Consider the following 10,445-nt stretch of genomic DNA (forward strand, 5'->3'; position numbering starts at 1 on the left):
AACTGTGGGAGCTGCGAACCGACCAGTACAGAACATCAAAACAAACTGCATTCAAACTCGCTTGAACGAAAGGGGAAGAGGAAGAGGAAGAAAGATGGGAATGGCTCGCTGGAAATTGCTCTCGAGAAAATCCTGCGGGCAGAACGAGAAAGAGAGATTTGGGAGAATACGCCAACTCAGAGCCAGAAGATTGAATTTGTTTTGAAAATTTATACGCTTTATAAATTTTACCGAGAAATCGGCGCTGGCAGTCGTAAAGAGTTCCCGTCTTGAGGAAAGATTCATTTGGAGTTCAAATTATCCTTACTCTACTTCGTCTGCTTCCGTCCTCTATTCCTACCTCTTTCTGTGCTCTTAGGCCCTCATCTTTGGCCGAAACGAGGAAACAATCCTTCAGGAAAGATGAATGGCAGGAGCCTTAATGGTCTCCACCGAGGGAGCATTGCGTAATGGAGAGCTTTTCTCTCCGGGGCGCGCACAGCTCGTCGAGGAAAATAGCGGGGAAGGACGGTTGCGTCTCGTGCCCGAGACAGCTGACTGCAGTTGACCTGCGAAATATTCACAAGCGGACACAGAGTTGACGAGGAGGGCCGAGGGAACGATGCAGCCAAGGACTCGCAGGAGCAAGGCTCTTTCTGTACGGACTTCGGGGGTAAGGAAAGAGTTCAGGTTGGATAGGAATAAACGACTTCATTTAACTTCCTCCTTATATTCGTTGCACAGCGTCAGAGTGGTCTTTTAGTTTTTTCACGTTTTTGTGCTAACTTACTCAATTTTATGTTAACTGTTTATTGAAAGTAAGACATAGCTAAGAGAGAGGGATGCATTTGTTATGAATTTCAGAGACTTTTGCTGGTAATTTTGAATCACAGTTATTCAAAAGGGCCAAGGCCGATTAATTAATTTTTTGTTGTAGTTTTATCGTGATTTCTGTAATGATAAATTATTTTACTGATTTTGTTGATTTAATTATTTTGTGAATAATTTACTTTATATTATGTTTTTACTAGGATTGATTGATTGAATTTCTTTCTTGTATAATTAGTCGATCTAAAAATAAACTTATTTAATAATTAATTCCAAAGCCGCTCGAGGATTCTTTGAATTTGTACACACTCATGTACCCCTTCGTTGCTCTGTATCACTTTCCATCTTGCAGATTTTTTTCTTTTTCAACTTTTTTTCACCACGGCTAAAGTTTCGAGCGCCTCTTCAACTGTATTCACTTAGTAAGCTTGAGCATTTAATTATATGGTACTTCCATTTCGCGAAAACGATACGCGAAGTGTTTACTTTTTCACTTTAATCCTGCAGTTAAGTATACAAAAAACATCTGCAGAGAAAAAAATTGCTTCTTTCATTTCCAAGAGCCAGATGACATGCACGATAAATACGAGCGTCTCTTTATCAAGTTTATAAAAAGCACACAAACATTTGATGAAAAACAGATCGATGCGTTATAATTGTGTGAATGGTTACTGGTATACGTCAATTTAAAATTATAACTTGGTAGGGTACAGTGATGTTACTCTCTTTAATTTTTTTCTAGTTAAATTTCTTTGTATGTGAGTGAGTAAATTTTGCTTGCATTTAGCAAAAAAAAAAAAAAAAATATTAATTCACATACCAGCGACCAGATATTCACTCAAAAATATTAATAGGCCTGGGTGACTAGCGTCTAACTCTACGTAGAGACTTTAGCAGCTTTGAGTAAAACTACGGGTGTGTAAACCGATGTAAGGAAGTTTCAGAATTTCCAGCTATACGACTGTGTCGTTGAGCTTAACGATTGCACATCAACGCCCTTAGAACAAAACAACGAGAGAGTAGAGAAAAGGAGAAGTAAGATGTACGTCGGTGATTACATTTATAGGCTCTCTTTTCTTCTGCATACATGCACTTGTGTACTCTGGCCCCTCCCACGAGTGAGTGCCTCGGGCTGCGAACGCCACGGAGGAATCAGTAGCGTCCGGTTTCTGAGAGAAACCCTAGAAACAGGAAATGTTGGATGGGAAAGAAATAGCTGCTGTTGTGCAGAGAAGCAATGGCAAACCGGCTTACGACCAATTTCACCAAACAAACTTCATTCTCTTTTTTTTTCTTTCTCTCGTACTTGCGGGGAATGAAGCCACTCACACAAGCTCATCTGGTAGAGCTTACTCCTCCTCGGCTGACCATATACTGACTTATACTACTGCTGCTTTTACCGTCACAACTGGTGTGGGTTGCTACTAATACCCCTACTTCTAAAATTAAGGTGCACGATGGGAGGAGTTACTCGTTCAATTGATCTTCTTCGCTCTACTCTTTGTTGGAGAAAAATATAGTTTAGCCCTCAAAACAGTAATATTGTCTTGTATCTTGACTAAAAACTTATATTTTGGTTGTTTACAAAAAAAATTGGCTGCAAAAATACTTTGAAAAAAAGTAATTGTAGTTTTTAGAAAACATAATTATGCCAACTTTAGTAATGAACTTGCGAGAAATTAAGCTGTACCACGTAACGACTAGTTCCGCAAATTAGCAGCAATATAATGCGGTTGTTGTAGCAGCAGCAACAACAAGAGTGAGAAGTCGAGCTCTTGCGTCAGTTTCAAAGTCAAAATAAACTTTGCAGTGGAACTTGTAGTCTTGAGGCCATCAAACCGCGAACACATGAAACATAGCGTTGTACGGAAGTTGCCCTGTTACACGAACTTTGACTAGCTAGTTATATTCTTATAACATCCAATGCAAGTAGTTTCTCGAGATCACTATTTTTTTTCAAGTGCGATGATTTTATGGTTATCTATGTATTATCAATGCTATTTTTCATTACAAGTATATTTGCCTTCTAGTTTTTGGTTTTGACAAAAAAGGAAAATTATGTTTGTATCGACGACTAAACGAATAGCTGAGAGAAAGTATCAAATCGGATGTTTATACGTATGAACACATTTTCAGATATTTTAGCACAATATGTTATTATAAATAGCTAAGAAGAAATAAGATTCAAAATCGCTCATAAACATTTCACATCACCAGTACAAAGTGACCAAATGCACAAATGTGTAGTTTTATTTTGCGTTAAAAAAAAATTTTTTTTACTAATCAACATCGTTGTTACTATTTTTCATGATAAGTGAAGTATTTCAAACAACTTTTGACTAGATATGTGCGGACGCCAAGCCTGAAGAGTTTTGCCTTTTGACAAAATAACCTGAGGACAATATCATAACTCACCTTTACTGTTTGTATGGATACATGTATATATGCAAACACAGTTATCCCTTGATGTCTGTTCCAAGGGGCGAAAAAGGAATGGTGAAAATCGCCCCGAGTCGTTTCACCCTCTGCCATTCTTCCTCTCGCGCACAGCTGAGTAAGCAAGAAATTATAAGGGGGAGAGGAAAAACGAGAAGAAATTGGTGCCCGTGGCGCTATTTGCAGAGCAGCAAAGTGTTTGCAATCACCTACGGAGACTTTATCTAATGACTGGAGTTCATCGTACTGCAAAACTCATTTTTTTTTTTTTTTTTTTTTTTCACCCTAATTCTCCCAAGCCTCTTGCCTGATTGCATATTCGATAAAGAAGTTTTTAGTATGATGATATGCAGAATGGCGATTACAATCTTGATAAATATTTTAAAAATGTTCACAAGTCTTACAACATAGTACATTGTAGCATTAAACTTATAAACTTTTTTAAACAATCCTGGATTGATTGAAAGTCAAGTTTTATCCATGTCTTGATGAGAGAACTATCTGTCGAAGCCCAAGGAAATAAATAATTAAAGTCCATTTTAAATCTTAAGAAGAAAAATACAGCAACCTCAATTCTTTAATGCGCACTTTGATTTATCCTTTTAAATCATTTTATTCAGGATGAAAAGAAGGCTTGCAAGAAGGATTTGGCGGGGACGAGGAAAGTTGCAGATCATTTGTCAACTCGAAAGTTTTTTTTCCCTCCCAATTCATCATATTTATGTACCTGAGCTCACACGCCCACCGTAGCTGCATAACGCATTTTTTCAGTCATTCCAGCTCAAGGATAAAAAAAAGCCTAAAATCCATTATCGATTTAAACAATATATAGACCCTTAACAAAAATTGTTATATTTATAAAATACAGATCGAAAAGAGCAAGCGCCCACACAAAGAAATACAATAAACGAGGAGTACTTGTTGACAGTGATGTTATCTGTTGCCCCCTTTTGGATCCCCCCATAAGTGATGGAAGGCGATGGAATGAAAAACGAAAGGATGCCCGTGAACGAGCAGCAAAAGCGCTGGTGATAGTATAGGTGTACTATTGTCAGCGTAGGGAGGGCGAGAATCAGAAATGACGGAAGGAAACTAGCGCTCCAACGATCTCTCTGGCTCTCTTGCGAACGCCACGTGTAGGCATCCATGGAGAGGGAAAGAGAAAGAGTGCGTGAGAGGGCGAAAAGACGATTTATAGCTGGCGATGGAGGAGGGCTGAAGTGTAGCTCAGCTGCTCTAGTTGTGTATAGCCATCATTCATTTTGTCAGTGGGGCTCACCCACACAATGGCTCAACCTGGGCAATACATGTGCTGCACGTATAAAACGTCGTACAGCTAAAACGAGGAAAAAAAATAACAAGTACAAGAAAGACGTGCTTCTATGATCAGTGTGGTCTTAAGTAAACAGCTTTGCTGTTTTGCTACAATTTCAAACTGAGACGGCTGGCTACTGCTTTGGTCGGTCAGCTGGACTGGCCGGCTTAATTGCGCGTATTATTAAAAACAGTACATCACATGTACACATAATACGGAGAATGGATAAATAGACATCGCAGCTCCCTAATCTGCTCTATTCATTTGTTTGTGCTATTAGCTCTGATGAGGTTTGTAATTTTTGCAGTAAAGATCATTATGTTTATCCACGAGAACAACGTGGAGAAAAAAATTTTCATTAAAGCTTACGAGCTTACAAAAAAGCCTATCGTATCCTTGATGCTAATACCCAGCATCTTACTGTTTGTTGAAGCAATCCTCGCAGAACGGCTCTGCAAGCTTTTAAACAAACATTTCAGTTATCACTGGATAAAGGAGTGCATTTTATTTGCTTAAAATAAGTTACGCCTTCCGATGTAGCATTAACATGTGACTTGATTATTCTTTTCGAAACTATGATTTTTATGAAGAATGTCTGCTCTCTGTCTGCGACTAATCTATGGTTTTTCGATATCAATCTCTACTTATTTGATTTTGATTTATTGTACGCATTTCACACGTTGCTGGGAAAGGAAGGCGAGAGGATCTTTTGGCTTCTTTCTGGATATAAAAGAAATGGAACTACTGACTCGTGACAGTTAAGAAACTTCTCGTTTATTTGTACATACAGGACAGACCGTTAGATAAAATCAAGATCCCAAGTACTGAAGTACTTCTCGCAGCCCAGGCCAGACATGAGCGCTAGTCCCTCCTTTCTTCCGTGCTCGAATCTTCCATCGATCTGAACGAGCGGGTGTTTCAAACCAACACACGTTTTTACAAAAAGTTGTGAATCAAAGTCGCGTCGTCGTTGTCGCGTGTTTTTTTTTCAACCTTATTGCAAGTAAATCAAAATAAATTTTGTAGCCGTCAAAAATGATTTCTGAAAAATCCAAGTTGGTTGTTTTGAAGTACAAATTCTCTCGGTGGATCTGTTTTCATCCCTTGCTGGAAAATTGTTCCTTGGCTTAAAGAATGGAGGGGGTGAGAAGTAACTTAGCCGGAACGAGAAAAAAAAGAGCAATCAGGAGCAATCGTTTCGCGATCCCATGACCAAAGTTTTTTTTATCTCCGCCCCTTTCCCCTGCACCTGCATAAAACTTCGCAGAGCAGCGGAACAGGAAGGAAAGAGACAGAGCAGACGAAATCAGTGCCACCGTAATCGTTTGCCCATCAAACTGATCATCCGGAGCTGCAGCCATCAAACTTCGGTAATGAACTCGACTTTCGGGGAAAACTAAGACTCTTGCACGAGCGAATAGGAACTCTCATACAAACACCGTTACAAGCTAGAATAGAGCTGATGGCCTCAAAATTTATCACCGTCCAACAGGATAGTGCCGTTCCGGAGTAGCATTTGTCAGTGTATGTGTATGTACTGCGAGGATGCATACGTGTGGCTTGATCTGGATTTTATCGATTTTTTAGTTTGAATGAAGAGAACTGAAGTATTGTTTCACTGGTAACGGATTATCCAGGAAAGTTTTGCGTGTATTGAAGTGAAACGTAAAATCAGTAGCTCATCAAGAGAAAATTATTGGCAACTGCATTCACGTCGAGACACGCAATCGCTGCGCAAATGACATCAGATCTATTTCTAAGCAACTCTAATCCCCGCAAGGCAAGTGGATAGGAAAAATCAACCGCAAAATACGTATGGTCTCAAGCAAGTTGAAAGGACGGGCCTAAAGCCAGTCCAACTACATCACTGTGCTGAAAACTCGGCCTTCCAAATCACCTATATGTACATTCAACTTGGTAGAAACTAGTTTCGGATTTCATACCGATGGTTTTGATTGCGTTGCGTCTCCCTCGCGAGTTTAGCAGCCATTTTGGCAAGCTTCGATTGCATTCGCTTACACATTGTCCCTTTCCCTTTCCAGATTCCTTAATCCAGTGGCCCCTTACAACTGCACCCATGAGTATTCATATTGTACTCATCCTACCTCTGTGCCCGCGTAAAACCTTCCAATCTCGCTTTCTCACTCTTTTATTTTCCCTCTCCATTTTTTTCGATCTCTCGTGAGCACTTGTAGCAAAAAAAAAGATCAACTCGTTTTTTGTGGCCTATGAAAAAATGTGTTGGGTTTCTCCCGTTTTTCCATATGGCTTCGGAACTTTTACATGGTACGTATGAATTAACAAGTCACTTGAAAAATCATTTATCGCCGTGCAAAGCCGTATTACTTCGTTATACTTATTGACGCAGTATTTTGCGCCATGAATCTGGACGCATTCTTTTTTAAGGGAAAACCTTCGAACATGACACCTTATTTACATTATTACACATGTTCTCTTCCTCGTTTTTTTTGGTAATCGACAACTGTAATGTGATTGCGTATGCATGCATGCAAATGCTCGAATTTTTTAATTTTTTCAAGTTTTTTTTCTTTCATAGGCACTGATTAGACTGCAAGAGGTAAACATTTTATTTCTCGTAAACATTGTTTTCTACGAGCTGTAGAGCTAAGTACTCTTTTTTCACCCCACATAAACTATTATTGAATTATCTAGATACGATGAACAATTTTGACAATTATTATCAAACGAGATATGCAGTGGTAAATTGTCAAACATTAGCTTGCTCACATTTTAACTAGGATTTTGTGAGAAAGTTTTGGTTCGCAAATCATCGCGATGGACGACCCAACGTTTGGATGGCTTTTACTGGAATCAACGGGAAAAAAAGTTATCTTTGTTTGGCTTAAATATTTTTCATACAATTAAATTTGTTTGGGTCGTGATTTACGAAGCGATACGGAGTTTCCTGCAGGTATATGTCGCAGCAGCGGACGCCGCAACGCATGTCGATGTGTGTATACACACGTACATCCATGCATGTACAAAGCGAGCGTAAAATTCGCGGCCCAAAATCAATGCGAGCCAAACAAACAAAGGAGATAAATGTGCGCCGGTGTTCTACATGAAAAAAATTCGAGATTCATCTTGTTTGTGTAACGAGCGTTCAATTATTGTTGATACAGCAGAACGAATAATTTACCGTTGCTCCGCTCTACCTTTGCTGGTCCCATCCGCGCGTATACTGTGGCGCTATAAATTTGCAAATTTACGTACAAACTCCCCGCACCCCATATGCAACGCTCGATTGCTATTTATTTTAAAATCCTTTTCCGTAATTGCTTGAATTCCAGTAATTAAATTGACGTTGCAGTCGCATGAGTTCCAATTATTTTTTTAATGCTCAACTACATTGGTTACGTCACCCTATAAAAGTATTAACTTGATCATTACACTAAACATCGCAACATTCGCTAGACGTAAGTTTTACACAACGTGAAAACGTGACTTCAAATCTGACTTCATTTTAATGAGTTTCATTACGTTAATGACTAGTATTCACTTTGCCGAATTTCCAACTGCATACTAATTAAACGCATACCAACTAGTTAACGTCTGCCAACTCTTTTCTATAACAGTTGCACTGTTACATGCTAACCTTTGCAAATATTTGGTATCCCGCTCTCCCGGTTTGGCAACTACTATCTCAAAAGCTTGTGCACAGCACAGCACCACCCTCCTATGAAATAATATAGTCAACGCAATGAGTCAAATTTCTCTGATGTTTCTCGTAAATAAAACGGACCAGGTACAAAATTCGAGCAGTACCTTGTCTTTCATTACATTTTAGTACTCGGAAATGGGCTCCTTTGTACATTACGCCGAACAATAGGACTACTGGATTAATCACGACGGACGTGCTCATTTGAAAATTCCCCTCTTCCTTGACTTTAATTTTATTCCTGTTCTCTTTTTTATTTATTTATTTTTTTGTCTTCTAGTCATTTGTCAAAGAATACAAACATCAGGGCAATACAACAGAGGTAGAGATAGAGTATCCATGTTGAGTCTGTTATAGCTGTGTGAGGGTAGGTTGCATAGGTACACGTGTAAAAATCCTCGCAAGAGGGACATGATGTGTAAAAGTGAGAAAGAAAAGTTCGATCAGAAACGGGAGTTTGTGAGGATTGAAAAAAGGAAGCTCTTTCTATTGCGCATAAAGTGCACAGAGGGTAGGTATACACCCGAAAACAGCATAATAGGAGAGGACGAGGAGCGGCTGTGGTAGTGCCGGAAAGTTTGCTTGTGCTCGACTTGGAGGGGATGGTGAAGAGTGGCTTTTTTGGTCGACGTGGGTAATATTTTAGTGCTCCGCGTGCTTTTGTAGCTGTTGGGCTCCTCCTTCCACTCCTGCCCCGACTCGAACTTCCAAACTTTTCGTCAAAGCCGTGGCACCCGCATCGATAGTCGGTGAGCAGAGATACCTATAGATACGTATGTATATAAAGGAGATAGCAAGAGGATGTTTTTCTCCGAGGAAAAAGAGCCATTGTCATCAATACCTCGAATTGGGTGAAATTAGTCACATGATGCCAGAAAAAGTATTCGAACGTAATTTTTTTCAAGCAATCTTGTTAAAAAAAAAGCTCCAGCAGTTTGTGAGGCAGCTATACTACGCAGGTACTCATACAAGTACCCACACAAATATCCGGGCAAAGTCGGCGATGAAACTTTTGATATTCGAGAATACGAGCAATTCGTCGTGCAAACGGGGAAGCGGACGCGGCACCCACGGGACACAAAGGTTCGAGGTGTCGAATGTCACTCTCCGGGGACCATTTAAGTTATTACGTATTCCGCGCTCAGAACACGACTCTGGGTAAGGGAGACGCTTTGCACGTGAGTTTTGTTTAATATGCCTGCAGCAAAGTGCCGTGTATGTGTGTAAATGCTATTCAGATGTATATATTTGTTCGTGTATACACGGAAATCTGTACTTCAAGTACCATTTATTTTTGAGACTTTAGTTAATATTCCAACGTCAACTATCTACACATTTTGTGGCAAAGAAATTTCTTTTTTTTTTAATCCGTAAGCTCAAACGTATCTAGTGCAATCGATCAAAAGTTTTTTCTGAAAAAAATTAATATTTTAAAATAAACACCAAAACGTAAACAGTGAACGAAACAGGAGGGGGGGAGGGAGCAAATATTGAATGTGGAAAGCAGTAGTGAATTTATCTGTCATTTACCCCGTGCCGTCGTTTTTGGGTATTGCTCATGACAACACTGGGTAAAAATAATGAAAACTGTGGACAAAAGGAGGTCTGCAGCTAAAAAGGATCAGCGTATACTATGGTATTTTTCGGAAAATATCCTTCCTTCTCTTTCTCCCTCACTCTGATTCTGCACTCGACATTTCCACGGGATATCTCAAGACCACTCTTCCACTAGATGCGAACAAAGTAATGGGTTTGGCTTCCATTGTTTCGTCAGAGCCGAGACTCTTCTGCTTTGCTTCTTACTTCATTTTGGCACACTATCCCGAACCCTTAAATGTAGGTACGTGCACAGATAGCTTTTCTCTCTTTACACTTGGCTGCAAACTTGCAACAGAGTTTTCCATCAAGACACATCAAAGTGTTTACACTTTTTCCCCAGCATTATTTCGTTTTGACTTCCTCCTCTGGAATAAAATGGATCGTACAGAAAATTTTTCTTTCTTTTCGAAAAGAAGAAAAAAGTGTACGTTCTTTGTATGAATACTTCAAGATACCTGTATTATCTTACAAGGAAATCTCTATAGCAAATTATCTTGCGTTCATTGAGCTAACCCATGAAAAAAAGGTGTCTTATCGAACAATTATGATTTCAGATAAACTTTATTAGATTTTTTTTACTTGAAAGGCAATGTTGTCAATATGAAACAA

Source organism: Copidosoma floridanum, unplaced genomic scaffold (genome assembly GCF_036245765.1).
Source record: "Copidosoma floridanum isolate Cflo_tuat_1 unplaced genomic scaffold, Cflo_Japanese_pri ptg000009l, whole genome shotgun sequence".
Classification (NCBI taxonomy): Eukaryota; Metazoa; Arthropoda; class Insecta; order Hymenoptera; family Encyrtidae; genus Copidosoma; species Copidosoma floridanum.